The sequence below is a fragment of the Rutidosis leptorrhynchoides genome, chromosome 5, assembly GCF_046630445.1.
Source record: "Rutidosis leptorrhynchoides isolate AG116_Rl617_1_P2 chromosome 5, CSIRO_AGI_Rlap_v1, whole genome shotgun sequence".
Classification (NCBI taxonomy): domain Eukaryota; kingdom Viridiplantae; phylum Streptophyta; class Magnoliopsida; order Asterales; family Asteraceae; genus Rutidosis; species Rutidosis leptorrhynchoides.
The window spans coordinates 35,480,679-35,493,744 of NC_092337.1; positions in this window are offsets into that span (position 1 = coordinate 35,480,679).

Below are 13,066 nucleotides of genomic sequence, written 5' to 3' on the forward strand. Positions count from 1 at the left end.
CTCTCTTTGTTCCATTGTTTGTTCAATACTGAGACAATCTTTTGTCAAATGTGGTCCTCCACACTGCTCACAACTAATTCGTATTGCGTGAATATCTTTAGTCATCTTTTCCATTCGTCTCTCGAAAACATCTAACTTTGCGGAAATGGAATCAAAGTCATGGCTAGAATCGGCTCTAGCCGCTTTAGATGATCTAACGATGTCTTTTTCTTGGTGCCACTCATGTGAGTGGGAGGCTGTGTTATCAATAATTTTGTAAGCTTCAATTGCGGTTTTCTTCATAATGGAACCACCAGCTGCTATGTCGATGTCTTTTTGTAGTGACCCGAACTTTTCCATGTTTATATATATTAAATGAAATTGATAATTACATGATTAAGCGTTTCCAACATGTTAAGTAATCAAACTTGTTAATACTTGATTAATTGAAATAGGTTTCATATAGACAATTGACCACCCAAGTTGACCGGTGATTCACGAACGTTAAAACTTGTAAAAACTATATGATGTCTTATATATATGGATATATATACATAGTTAACATGATATTATGATAAGTAAAAATATCATTAAGTATATTAACAATGAACTACATATGTAAAAACAAGACTACTAACTTAATGATTTCAAAACGAGGCATATATGTAACGATTATCGTTGTAACGACATTTAATTGTATATATATCATATTAAGAGATATTAATACATCATAATATCATGATAATGTAATAATTTAACATCTCTTTAGATATAATAAACAATGGGTTAACAACATTTAACATGATCGTTAATCTAAAGGTTTTAAAACAACATTTACATGTAACGACTAACGATGATTTAACGACTCAGTTAAAATGTATGTACATGTAGTGTTTTAATATGTATTCATACACTTTTGAAAGACTTCAAGACACTTATCAAAATACTTCTACTTAACAAAAATGCTTACAATTACATCCTCGTTCAGTTTCATCAACAATTCTACTCGTATGCACCCGTATTCGTACTCGTACAATACACAGCTTTTAGATGTATGTACTATTGGTATATACACTCCAATGATCAGCTCTTAGAAGCCCATGTGAGTCACCTAACACATGTGGGAACCATCATTTGGGAACTAGCATGAAATATCTCATAAAATTACAAAAATATTAGTAATCATTCATGACTTATTTACAAGTAAACAAAATTACACATCCTTTATATCTAATCCATATACCAACGACCAAAAACACCTACAATGAAACAACCCAACCCGTATTCCATACGATAAATTTTTTTTTAAATAATACACATTTACGCGCCAATTAAATATGTAAACAATTCCACACGTTTCGTTAAAACATACGACAAGTTTAGTGTTTACAAAAAGGCACAAAGGCCATTAACGAATGTGATACAAGTTTGACCATTACAAAAATGATAGTTTTAAACCAAACAACACATCGAGCATGGTTTGGGACTAAACTACCCAAAACGCTAGGCCAACTTCCAAAAGCTCCAACATAACATCATCAAGGGACACCTAGTGCCCAACAACCCCCTTGCCCTTGTCCACACCTGCATCTAAAAAGATAAACAACGAGAGGGGTAAGCTAATGCTTAGTGAGTGCAACAATTATACGTTTACATATACAACCTACTTACTTGCAATCACTTATGCATTTACCGCATACATGCTAGCATTATAAGTAATCATACCATCACAAGTATAACACTAAACCTTCCACCATACGAGCTAGCATAACAATAGCATATAGTTTAAACAATATAATATGCTACAATCCACACACACACACAACCATGGTTAACCAAACGAACGAGGGAACAGTGTTTAAAGACCGTCGGAGTTCATAACAACCATTAGTGCACTTAACACTTCGTACACTAACCCCACGGGTGGCATCTTAACACGTCGATACTTCACCCCGGGTGGTGCCTTAACACTTCGACACTTCACCCCGAGTGGTGTCTTAGCACATCGACACTTCACTCATTACATCTCTCGGAGTGGCATCTTAACACATCAATACTTGATGTGTGCGAGGTGTACTAGGAAATAGTATTATTTTAACAACGAAATAATATTAAATACGATACAATTTTACACAAGATATTTATTTATTTATAGAATGGATATACCTAAACCTTGCTACAACACTTATAGGCAGTGTACCTAATCGTACAGTAGTGTAGTTTTTAGTAAGTCCGGTTCGTTCCACAGGGAATATTAAACAAGCTTAACGCTATATTTTTAAAACTATATTTGTAAAAATACAAAAATAAATATAAGTAATATTATTATTATAAAAGGGGGGTTTTTACCGTTTAATGACCGGTTTGTCGATTTTAAAACTTTAGTTTCAGTTAAAACCTAATGTAAAATATTAAATAAATAAAAGACTTAATTTAAAGAGTAAAGTAAATAACGATAATGAAATTGCGATAAATAAAAATGCGATAAATAAAAAGTACGACAATTAAAGAGTACGATAATTAAAAGTACAATTAAATACAATGACAATAAATAGAAGTGTGATACTTAAAAGTGCAATTAAATATAAAATAAAGGAATTATGCTTATTTAAACTTCCGTAATCATGATGTTTGACGTGTTATTTTTAGTTTATTCCCATGGGTTAATTGTCCTTTGTCCTGGATTATTTGATATGTCCATACGGATTTGTCCATAATAGTCCATCAGTCATAATCATAAAGTGCGAAAGTCTTCGTCAAATTATTCTTATTCCTGAAGTCAAATATTCCAACTAATTGGGGATTCTAATTGTAACAAGGTCTTAATACTTTGTTTAGTGAATACACCAGGTTATTGACTGCGTGTAAACCAAGGTTTTACTACTTTGTTAACAATTACACCAATTACCCTTGAATGTAATCCACCCCTGTTTCAACAAGTCTATTAACTATTAATCCAGTTCCATGTCCGGTAAAATGAACAATTATTGGTATTTATAGATATCCCGCCCACCGTACCCAGTCAAGCGTATGTGGTTATATATAAATACGTCAAATTATAAGTCTATATATTAAATTAACTAGGTATCATTTAGTTAATATAAAACCCATTAATAGCCCATAGTCTAATTTCCACAAGTGTCGTTCTTTTGTCCAAACCTCAATTATGGTACAAAGCCCAATTACCCAATTTTAATCTTTTAGTCCGACATCACGATTACTTCGGCATTAAATAAGCATAATAATAACTTAGCTACGAGACATTAATTTAAAAATAACATTAACCATAACTTATAGTGATTAAAAATAGCGTAGCGTTACACGGACAGAATTTCGACTTACACCCTTACAACAATCGTTATCATACCCTTATTATTAGAATTTAAAATTAAAATTAAAATTATAATATAATATATATATATATATATATATATATATATATATATATATATATACATATGAATGAGAAGATAAAAAGATGATGGATATTGAACCAAAACACGCGAATTTATAGCAATGTGGGCTGTCACCTACTGCCATGCGATCGCATGGCTTTTTGCCTTCCAGGCCATGCGATCGCTTGGCCCCTTTTTCCAGTTCACAAGACTTTGTTTCTTTGCTTGCCGACGGTTTATAATAATATATATAATATATAAATAATTTTAAGAATTATTTAAATATTATATTATATTCGTGTGCATAGTTGACTTGTAATTTTTAGTCCGTTCCGTCGAGCGTTGAGAGTTGACTTTGGTCCCGGTTCCAGATTTTCGAACGTCCTTGCGTATAATTTAATATCTTGTACTTTCCGTTTTGCGTCTTGTACTCTTGTAATTTTGAGACGTTTCTTATCAATAATTGGAACCACTTTGATTGTATTTTGTACTTTTGAGCTTTTTGGTCGTTTGTGTCTTCAATTTGTCGAATCTGTCTTTTGTCTTCACCTTTTATTATTTAAACGAATATCACTTGTAAATAGAACAATTGCAACTAAAAGCTTGTATTTCTTGAGGGATAATGCTATGAAATATATGTTCGTTTTTAGCATTATCAATACTTCACTCCCGAGTGGTGTCTTAACACATCGACACTTCACTCGCCACGTGAGGAGTGGTGTCTTAACACGTCGACACTTCACAACCCAACTACACAAATAAATACATCATATATGCACGCATATAATTATTCCACTCACCTTAACACTTCGGTGATGATTATGCACTTCCGAAACTTCAAGGTAAAGTACCTAATACATAAGTACACATTTAATTACACAACTAGTGGAACTTACCACGCTACATATCACTTGAGCATTTAATGACCCATTTGCATTAAATAGCTCACCTACCTCAAAACCGCCCATAAATGGCCAAGACTCATATTAAATCACTAAAGCTAGTGATTTAAGTCTACTAACATTAATTAATCGCAACTTAGGGTAATTCATACCCAATTCACCCAAACTAGGTCAACATTACCCCTTTTGACCCATTTTAACACTCTTTCAACATTAAACAAGTGTTTTAAAGCTTAATAACACCATTAATACTTACAAATCTTAAATCATAAGGCCAAACCCTAGGTTATAGCTATTTAAGATTTCTTTTAACCCACATAACCCAAGTTCACCCATTTTAACCCCAAATGGGTCATACAAGTCTCTAGTAACCAAAACCCTAGCCATTAACCAATTAAAACTCAAAACTTAGAGTTAGAACTTACCGAGACTATCAATGGGTAGCTAGAGACAAAAGGAACAACTTTAATTCTTGCTCCAAAGATCAACCCTCAATCCTTCACTCTCAAATCTCACTTTTAATTCAATTGGGTTTTAAGTTTTGGGAGAGAAATTGGAATGAAAAGGGAAAAGAAATTAAATGAAATGGATAAGTGGCTGGGATTTATTGCTCCCATCAGATTCATACACTAAATTACCAATTTGCCCCTTAAAGTCATTTAATTTGAGCTAAAACCAGATTCTGTCCAGCAGGACTGCCGCGGCGCGGCGCGACATTCAACATGAAAATCGACTCTTCTTAACCCTCATTCTGTTCCTGGTTTGCTTGTTATGCCGCGGCGCGGACCATTTTGTCGCGGCACGGCCTAAGGCTGTAACTGAGCAGCTGGACCATCTTAAACAAATTTCAACATTAATTAATTTTGTACATTTCAAACCCACTTCCTATTCTCACCTAACCTTCAACTATAGTCTCGCAAGACTTAACGCTATCAAAACCCACATATAGACTTGCTTATGCACACATTATCAAGTATACACACACACACACACACACACACATATATATATATATATATATATATATATATATATATATATATATATATATATATATATATATATATATATATATATATATATATATATACATATATTCATACATTTACGCGTAAGCTAACGAGTTATAAACGTACAAATGATTAAGTATGTACCTTTCAATACGTACGGGAAAAACGGGATGTTACAACTCTCCCCCACTTGAATCGGAGCGCATCCTCGCGATCCAAGCCGCATGACAAGACGGAAGATAGACCAAGACAAACTCTTCGGATTCCCATGTAAACTCGGAACCCTTTCGATGTCGCCCTTACACCTTGAAAGTTCTAATTTCCTTGTTTTGCAACATCTTAACCTTCTCATCAAGGATTGCAACCGGTTCTTCCGCATACTCTAGCTTGTTATTCAACGTAATCTCATCTAAAGGCACCCAAGTCGAGTCAACCGCAAGACACTTACGAAGATGGGAAACATGAAACGTGTTATGGATTCCCGCAAGTTCTTCGGGTAACTCTAGTCGATAAGCAACCTTACCAACACGTGCCGAAACCTTGAAAGGACCAATAAACCGAGGAGCTAATTTTCCTCGTTTCTGAAACCGGATAACACCCTTCCATGGAGAAACCTTAAGCATCACCATGTCACCTTCTTGAAACTCAATCGTTCTCCTGCCTTTATCGGCATAAGACTTTTTTCGATCTTGTGCCGCTTTAAGTCGAGCCCGATTCATCTCAATCTTACAATTCGTCTCCAAAACCAAATCGGAGCTCCCGATCTCTCTTTGACCCACTTCTCCCCAACAAATGAGAGTTCAACACCTACGCCCATAAAGCATCTCGTACGGTGGCATTCCAATACTAGTGTGGTAACTATTATTGTACGAGAATTCCACCAATGGCAAGTGCTCATCCCAACTTCCACCAAAATCAATAATACACACCCTTAACATATCCTCCAACGTTTGGTTCGTACGCTCGGTTTGACCGTCCGTTTGAGGATGATACGCCGTGCTCATTTTCAATTGAGTATCCATATCTTCATGAAACTTGTTCCAAAACCGGGACGTAAAACGAGTATCTCGATCCGAAACAATAGATATAGGAACCCCATGTCTCGATATCACCTCCTTGATAAACAACTTGGATAAAATCTCCGATGATATCGTTTCCCTAATGGGAAGAAACAAAGCACTTTTCGTCAATCGATCAACTATCACCCAAATCGTATCATATTGGGTTCTCGCCGTCTTTGGTAATTTAGTAATGAAGTCCATGGTAATGTGCTCCCATTTCCATTTCGGGACTTCCAAGGGTTGTAACTTACCGTACGGCTTTTGGTGTTCGGCTTTAACTTGCAAACACGTGACGCATTGTTCAACATACTTAACCACATCACGTTTCATGCCGGGCCACCAATAATCTTTCTTCAAGTCATAGTACATCTTTGTTGCACCCGGATGAATGGAATACTTTGACTTATGTGCTTCATCTAGTAGCACTTGTCGGTTACCACCATCTTAGGTACCCACACTCTTCCTTGAAACGACAACAAACCACGCGAGCCCATAGTAATGAACTCCGTTTGCCCCACAATCCGCTCTTCATGCTTGTTGTGAACATACGCTTCTATTTGAATCTCACCAAGCTTTACAAGGAAATCGTTAGTAATAATCATGCGTAACGATCCTACTCGTATCGCCGGATGTTGACTCTTTTGACTCAACGCATCCGCGACCACGTTCGCCTTTCTCGGATGGTAAAGTATCTCACAATCATAATCCTTTACCACATCCATCCACCTACGTTGATGATAATTCAAATCTCGTTGAGTAAAGAGATGTTTCAAACTCTTATGGTCCGAATAAATCGTACACTTGACACCATACAAGTAGTGGCGCCAAATTTTCAACGCATGAACCACTGCCGCCAATTCATGATCGTGAGTCGGGTATCTCTTTTCATGTTCCTTTAATTGTCGAGAGGCATAAGCGATGACTTTACCTCTTTGCATCAAAACACACCCGAGCCCATTTAAAGAAGCATCACAATAAACCATCATGTCTTCTACCCCTTCTGGTAATACCAACACCGGAGCTTGACACAACTTCTCTACTTCTCTTTTAACAATTGAAAAGAAATTTCTTGCTCGTTCTCCCAATTGAACCTTACGTTCTTCCTCGTCAATTTAGTCAAAGGAGAAGCAATCTTAGAAAAGTCTTGGATGAACCGACGATAATAACCGGCCAATCCGAGAAGGCTTCGGATTTCCGTAGGCGTAGTCGGTTGTCCCCAACTCTTCACCGTTTCTATCTTCCCCGGGTCTACTTGAATTCCTTCTCGATTCTCAATATGGCCAAGGAATTGAACCTCCCTTAGCCAAAATTCACATTTGGAGAATTTTGCATACAACTTCTCCTTCCGCAATGTCTTCAACACTTCACGCAAATGGTGCTCATGTTCCTTCATACTCTTAGAATAAACAAGTATGTCGTCGATGAACACAATTACCGACTTGTCCAACATAGGTTGGCACACTCGGTTCATAAGATCCATGAATGCCGCCGGTGCATTCGTAAGACCAAAAGGTATAACTACAAACTCAAAATGCCCATAACGCGTTCGAAAAGCCGTTTTCTCTATGTCTTCCTCACGGAACCACACTTGATGATAGCCGGACCGTAAGTCAATCTTAGAAAAATACGTTGCACCTTGGAGTTGGTCAAACAAATCGTCAATCCAAGGCAATGGATAACGATTCTTGATCGTCACTTTATTCAACTCCCTATAATCGATGCACATCCGCATACTTCCATCTTTCTTTTTCACAAACAAAACCGGAGCACCCCATGGCGAGGAGCTCGGTCGAATGAAACCCTTCTCAAGCTACTCTTGGGTTTGATTTAACAACTCTTGCATTTCCGTTAGCACTAAACGATAAGGAGTTTTAGCAATGGGAGTAGCTCCCGGAACCAACTCAATGCGAAATTCTACTTGTCTTTCCACCGGAACACCCGGTAATTCATCCGGAAAAACGTCTTCAAACTCATTAACCACCAGAATTTTACGAATGGGTGGTGGCTCATCACGAGTATCAACTACATGAGCGAGATAACATACACCACCACTCTTGAGAAAACGTCGTGCCCATGCATAAGTGCATAATGGTACGAGTCTTCTTCGTTTATCACCATGAATAATCAACTCTCCCCCACTTGGGGTTCTCACACGAATGAACTTATCATGGCATGCAATATCGGCTCTATAATGATCGAGCCAATCCATGCCAACAACAATATCAAACTCACCCAAAGTCATCGGAATGAGATCGATTTTAAACGTTTCGGTACCAAACACAACATTACAATCTTTACACACATCAACCCCTAGCACCGTCTTACCATCCGCTATTTCAACTTCTACCGGATGACTTAACTTAGCTAGCGGTTTGTTAAGCTTAGACATAAATCAAGGCGATACAAAAGGCAAATTAGCACCGCTATCAAATAATATCTTTGCCGGATTAGAGTTAACCATGAAAGTACCTGAGACAACTTCATTGGAATGCCTGGCCTCATCATTGGTCATCAAATAATTCCGCCCCTTAGCCGTGCCCGCCGCCTTCTCTAACCTCTTAACATGATCACCCCGCAAGTCGGGACATTCCGGCCTCTTATGCCCTTCTTTACCGCAATTAAAACAAGTGAGCTTGGTTGTGGTTGATTGTTTCGGGCACTCACGAGCCATGTGCCCCCTTTGTCCACAATTGTAGCAAGCATAAGTGAAATCACCGGAAGCACCCTTTTTAACACTACCAACACTCTCGGAGCCCTTCTTGTGCTTCTTGTTAGAAAAGTTCGAATGACTAGTAGCTTCAAACTTCTTTTTGCCGAAGGTAAAGCCACTCTTTCTCAAGATGAGTGACTCAAAACCTTTGGCCATATCAAACAACTCATCAAAACTCTTCACCACATTCACGCTTATCTTTTCTTGATAATTATCATTCAAGATTCGGTAAAAGTCTTCCTTCAACATTTTATCATTCCCGACATACTCCGGGCAAAATTGAGTTTTCGACAAGTAAACGGATTTAAGAGTATTCAAATCCATCGACCCTTGCCTCAAGGAACGTAACTCGTCCTTAAGCCTAGTAAGATCGGTCGAAGTTCGGTACTCTTGGAAGAACTCCGTTTTGAACTCATCCCAAGTAAAATCCATGCATTGTTCTTGGCCATAAACTTGGATTTTTGCATCCCACCATAGCTTCGCATCACCTCTTAGCATGCTACAACCATACCTTGTCTTTTTATCAATCGGGCATTCACAAGTTCGAAAGGCCCCCTCCATATCGGAGATCCATCGGGCACTCTTTAACGGGTCTCTTTCGCCCTCAAAAGTAGGTGGTTGAGCATCCTTAAAGTTTTTATAGAGAAAGTCACGTCTTCCCACATTATCTTCATGTAGGACGGCTTTAACTTGTTCTTTGACTACATTGACCAATTGTTCGTCAATTGAGTCTAGGAACATCTTCTTGATATCCACAAGGTACTCCGCCTTTTGACTTTTAAGAATGGCCTCAATCTTGGCCGTCAACTCGGCGTCCTCACTAGTGCCCCCATTTTCGGTGTCGTGTCCGTTTCTCATCTTCATTCTATAAAACGGAAAAGATTAAACAACGAACGAAACAAAAGGACATAACACCTATGCATATACGTATACCCCACACTTCTCCATCTTACTCAACAATCGCCGTACATTACTTGTTTGACACGATTTGCACCCGTAACAATGGTAGCTAATCATTGTTACCCGAGCACGTCGCATTAACTTGCTAGTACAATGTCCATCTCGCTTGATGATTGCTAAACACAATACAAATCAATTAGCACGAGGTTAGTTCACATAACCAAAGCACTAACAATTCCCGATTAGACCCAAAGTCCTACAAGTCCCGTATAAAAGCGCATGCACAATAAAGTCTAAGTCTAGACACCTATCTCAAGTCACCTAAATCCCTTAGACCATGCTCTGATACCACTTGAAACAACCCAACCCGTATTCCATACGATAATTTTTTTTTTTTAAAATAATACACATTTACGCGCCAATTAAATATGTAAACCATTCCACACGTTTCGTTAAAACATACGACAAGTTTAGTGTTTACAAAAAGGCACATAGGCCATTAACGAATGTGATACAAGTTTGACCATTACAAAAATGATAGTTTTAAACCAAACAACACATCGAGCATGGTTTGGGACTAAACTACCCAAAACGCTAGGCCAACTTCCAAAAGCTCCAACATAACATCATCAAGGGACACCTAGTGCCCAACAACCCCCTTGCCCTTGTCCACACCTGCATCTAAAAAGATAAACAACGAGAGGGGTAAGCTAATGCTTAGTGAGTGCAAAAATTATACGTTTACATATACAACCTACTTACTTGCAATCACTTACGCATTTACCGCATACATGCTAGCATTATAAGTAATCATACCATCACAAGTATAACACTAAACCTTCCACCATACGAGCTAGCATAACAATAGCATATAGTTTAAACAATATAATATGCTACAATCCACACACACACAACCATGGTTAACCAAACGAACGAGGGAACGGTGTTTAAAGATCGTCGGAGTTCATAACAACCATTAGTGCACTTAACACTTCATACACTAACCCCACGGGTGGCATCTTAACACGTCGATACTTCACCCCGGGTGGTGCCTTAACACTTCGACACTTCACCCCGAGTGGTGTCTTAGCACATCGACACTTCACTCGTTACATCTCTCGGAGTGGCATCTTAACACATCGATACTTCACTCCCGAGTGGTGTCTTAACACATCGACACTTCACTCGCCCCGTGAGGAGTGGTGTCTTAATACGTCGACACTTCACAACCCAACTACACAAATAAATACATCATATATGCACGCATATAATTATTCCACTCACCTTAACACTTCGGTGATGATTATGCACTTCCGAAACTTCAAGGCAACGTATCTAATACATAAGTACACATTTAATTACACAACTGGTGGAACTTACCACGATACATATCACTTGAGCATTTAATGACCCATTTGCATTAAATAGCTCACCTACCTCAAAACCGCCCATAAATGGCCAAGACTCATATTATATCACTAAAGCTAGTGATTTAAGTCTACTAACATTAATTAATTTCAACTTAGGGTAATTCATACCCATTTCACCCAAACTAGGTCAACATTACCCCTTTTTACCCATTATAACACTCTTTCAACATTAAACAAGTGTTTTAAAGCTTAACAATACCATTAATACTTACAAATCTTAAATCATAAGGCCAAACCCTAGGTTATAGCTATTTAAGATTTCTTTTCACCCACATAACCCAAGTTCACCCATTTTAACCCCAAATGGGTCATACAAGTCTCTAGTAACCAAAACCCTAGCCATTAACCAATTAAAACTCAAAACTTAGAGTTAGAACTTACCGAGACTATCAACGGGTAGCTAGAGACAAAAGGAACAACTTTAATTCTTGCTCCAAAGATCAACCCTCAATCCTTCACTCTCAAATCTCACTTTTAATTCAATTGGGTTTTAAGTTTTGGGAGAGAAATTGGAAAGAAAAGGGAAAAGAAATTAAATGAAATGGATAAGTAGCTGAGATTTAATGCTCCCATCAGATTCATACGCCAAATTACCAATTTGCCCCTTAAAGTCATTTAATTTGAGCTAAAACCGGATTCTGTCCAGCAGGACTGCTGCGGCGCGGCCAGTTCGTCGCGGCGCGACATTCAACATGAAAATTGACCCTTCTTAACCCTCATTCTGTTCCTGGTTTGCTTGTTATGCCGCGGCGCGGACCATTTTGTCACGGCGCGGCCTAAGGCTGTAACTGAGCAGCTCGACCATCTTAAACAAATTTCAACATTAATTAATTTTGTACATTTCAAACCCACTTCCTATTCTCACCTAACCTTCAACTATAGTCTCGCAAGACTTAACGCAATCAAAACCCACATATAGACTTGCTTATGCACACATTATCAAGTATACACATACATATATATATCTATACATATATTCATACATTTACGCGTAAGCTAACGAGTTATAAACGTACAAATGATTAAGTATGTACCTTTCATTACGTACGGGAAAAACGGGATGTTACATACAAACACTTTCATTCTTCAATTTTCTTCATCTAATTGATCTCTCTCAAATTCTATCTTCAAGTTCTAAGTGTTCTTCATAAATTCTATAAGTTCTAGTTTCATAAAATCAAGAATACTTCCAAGTTTGCTAGCTTACTTCCAATCTTGTAAAGTGATCATCCAACCTCAAGAAATCTTTTTTATTTATAGTAATATATCTTTCTAATAGAAGGTAATACTCATATTCAAACTTTGATTCAATTTCTATAACTATAACAATCTTATTTCGAGTGGAAATCTTACTTGAACTTGTTTTCGTGTCATGATTCTGCTTCAAGAACTTTCAAGCCATCCAAGGATCCTTTGAAGCTAGATCTATTTTTCTCATTTCCAGTAGGTTTATTCACAAAACTTGAGATAGTAATGATGTTCATAACATCATTCGATTCATATATATAAAACTACCTTATTCGAAGGTTTAAACTTGTAATATCTAGAACATAGTTTAGTTAATTCTAAACTTGTTCGCAAAAAAGTTAATACTTCTAACTTTACTTTTAAAATCAACTAGACACATGTTCTATATCTATATGATATGCTAACTTAATGATTTAAAACCTGAAAACACG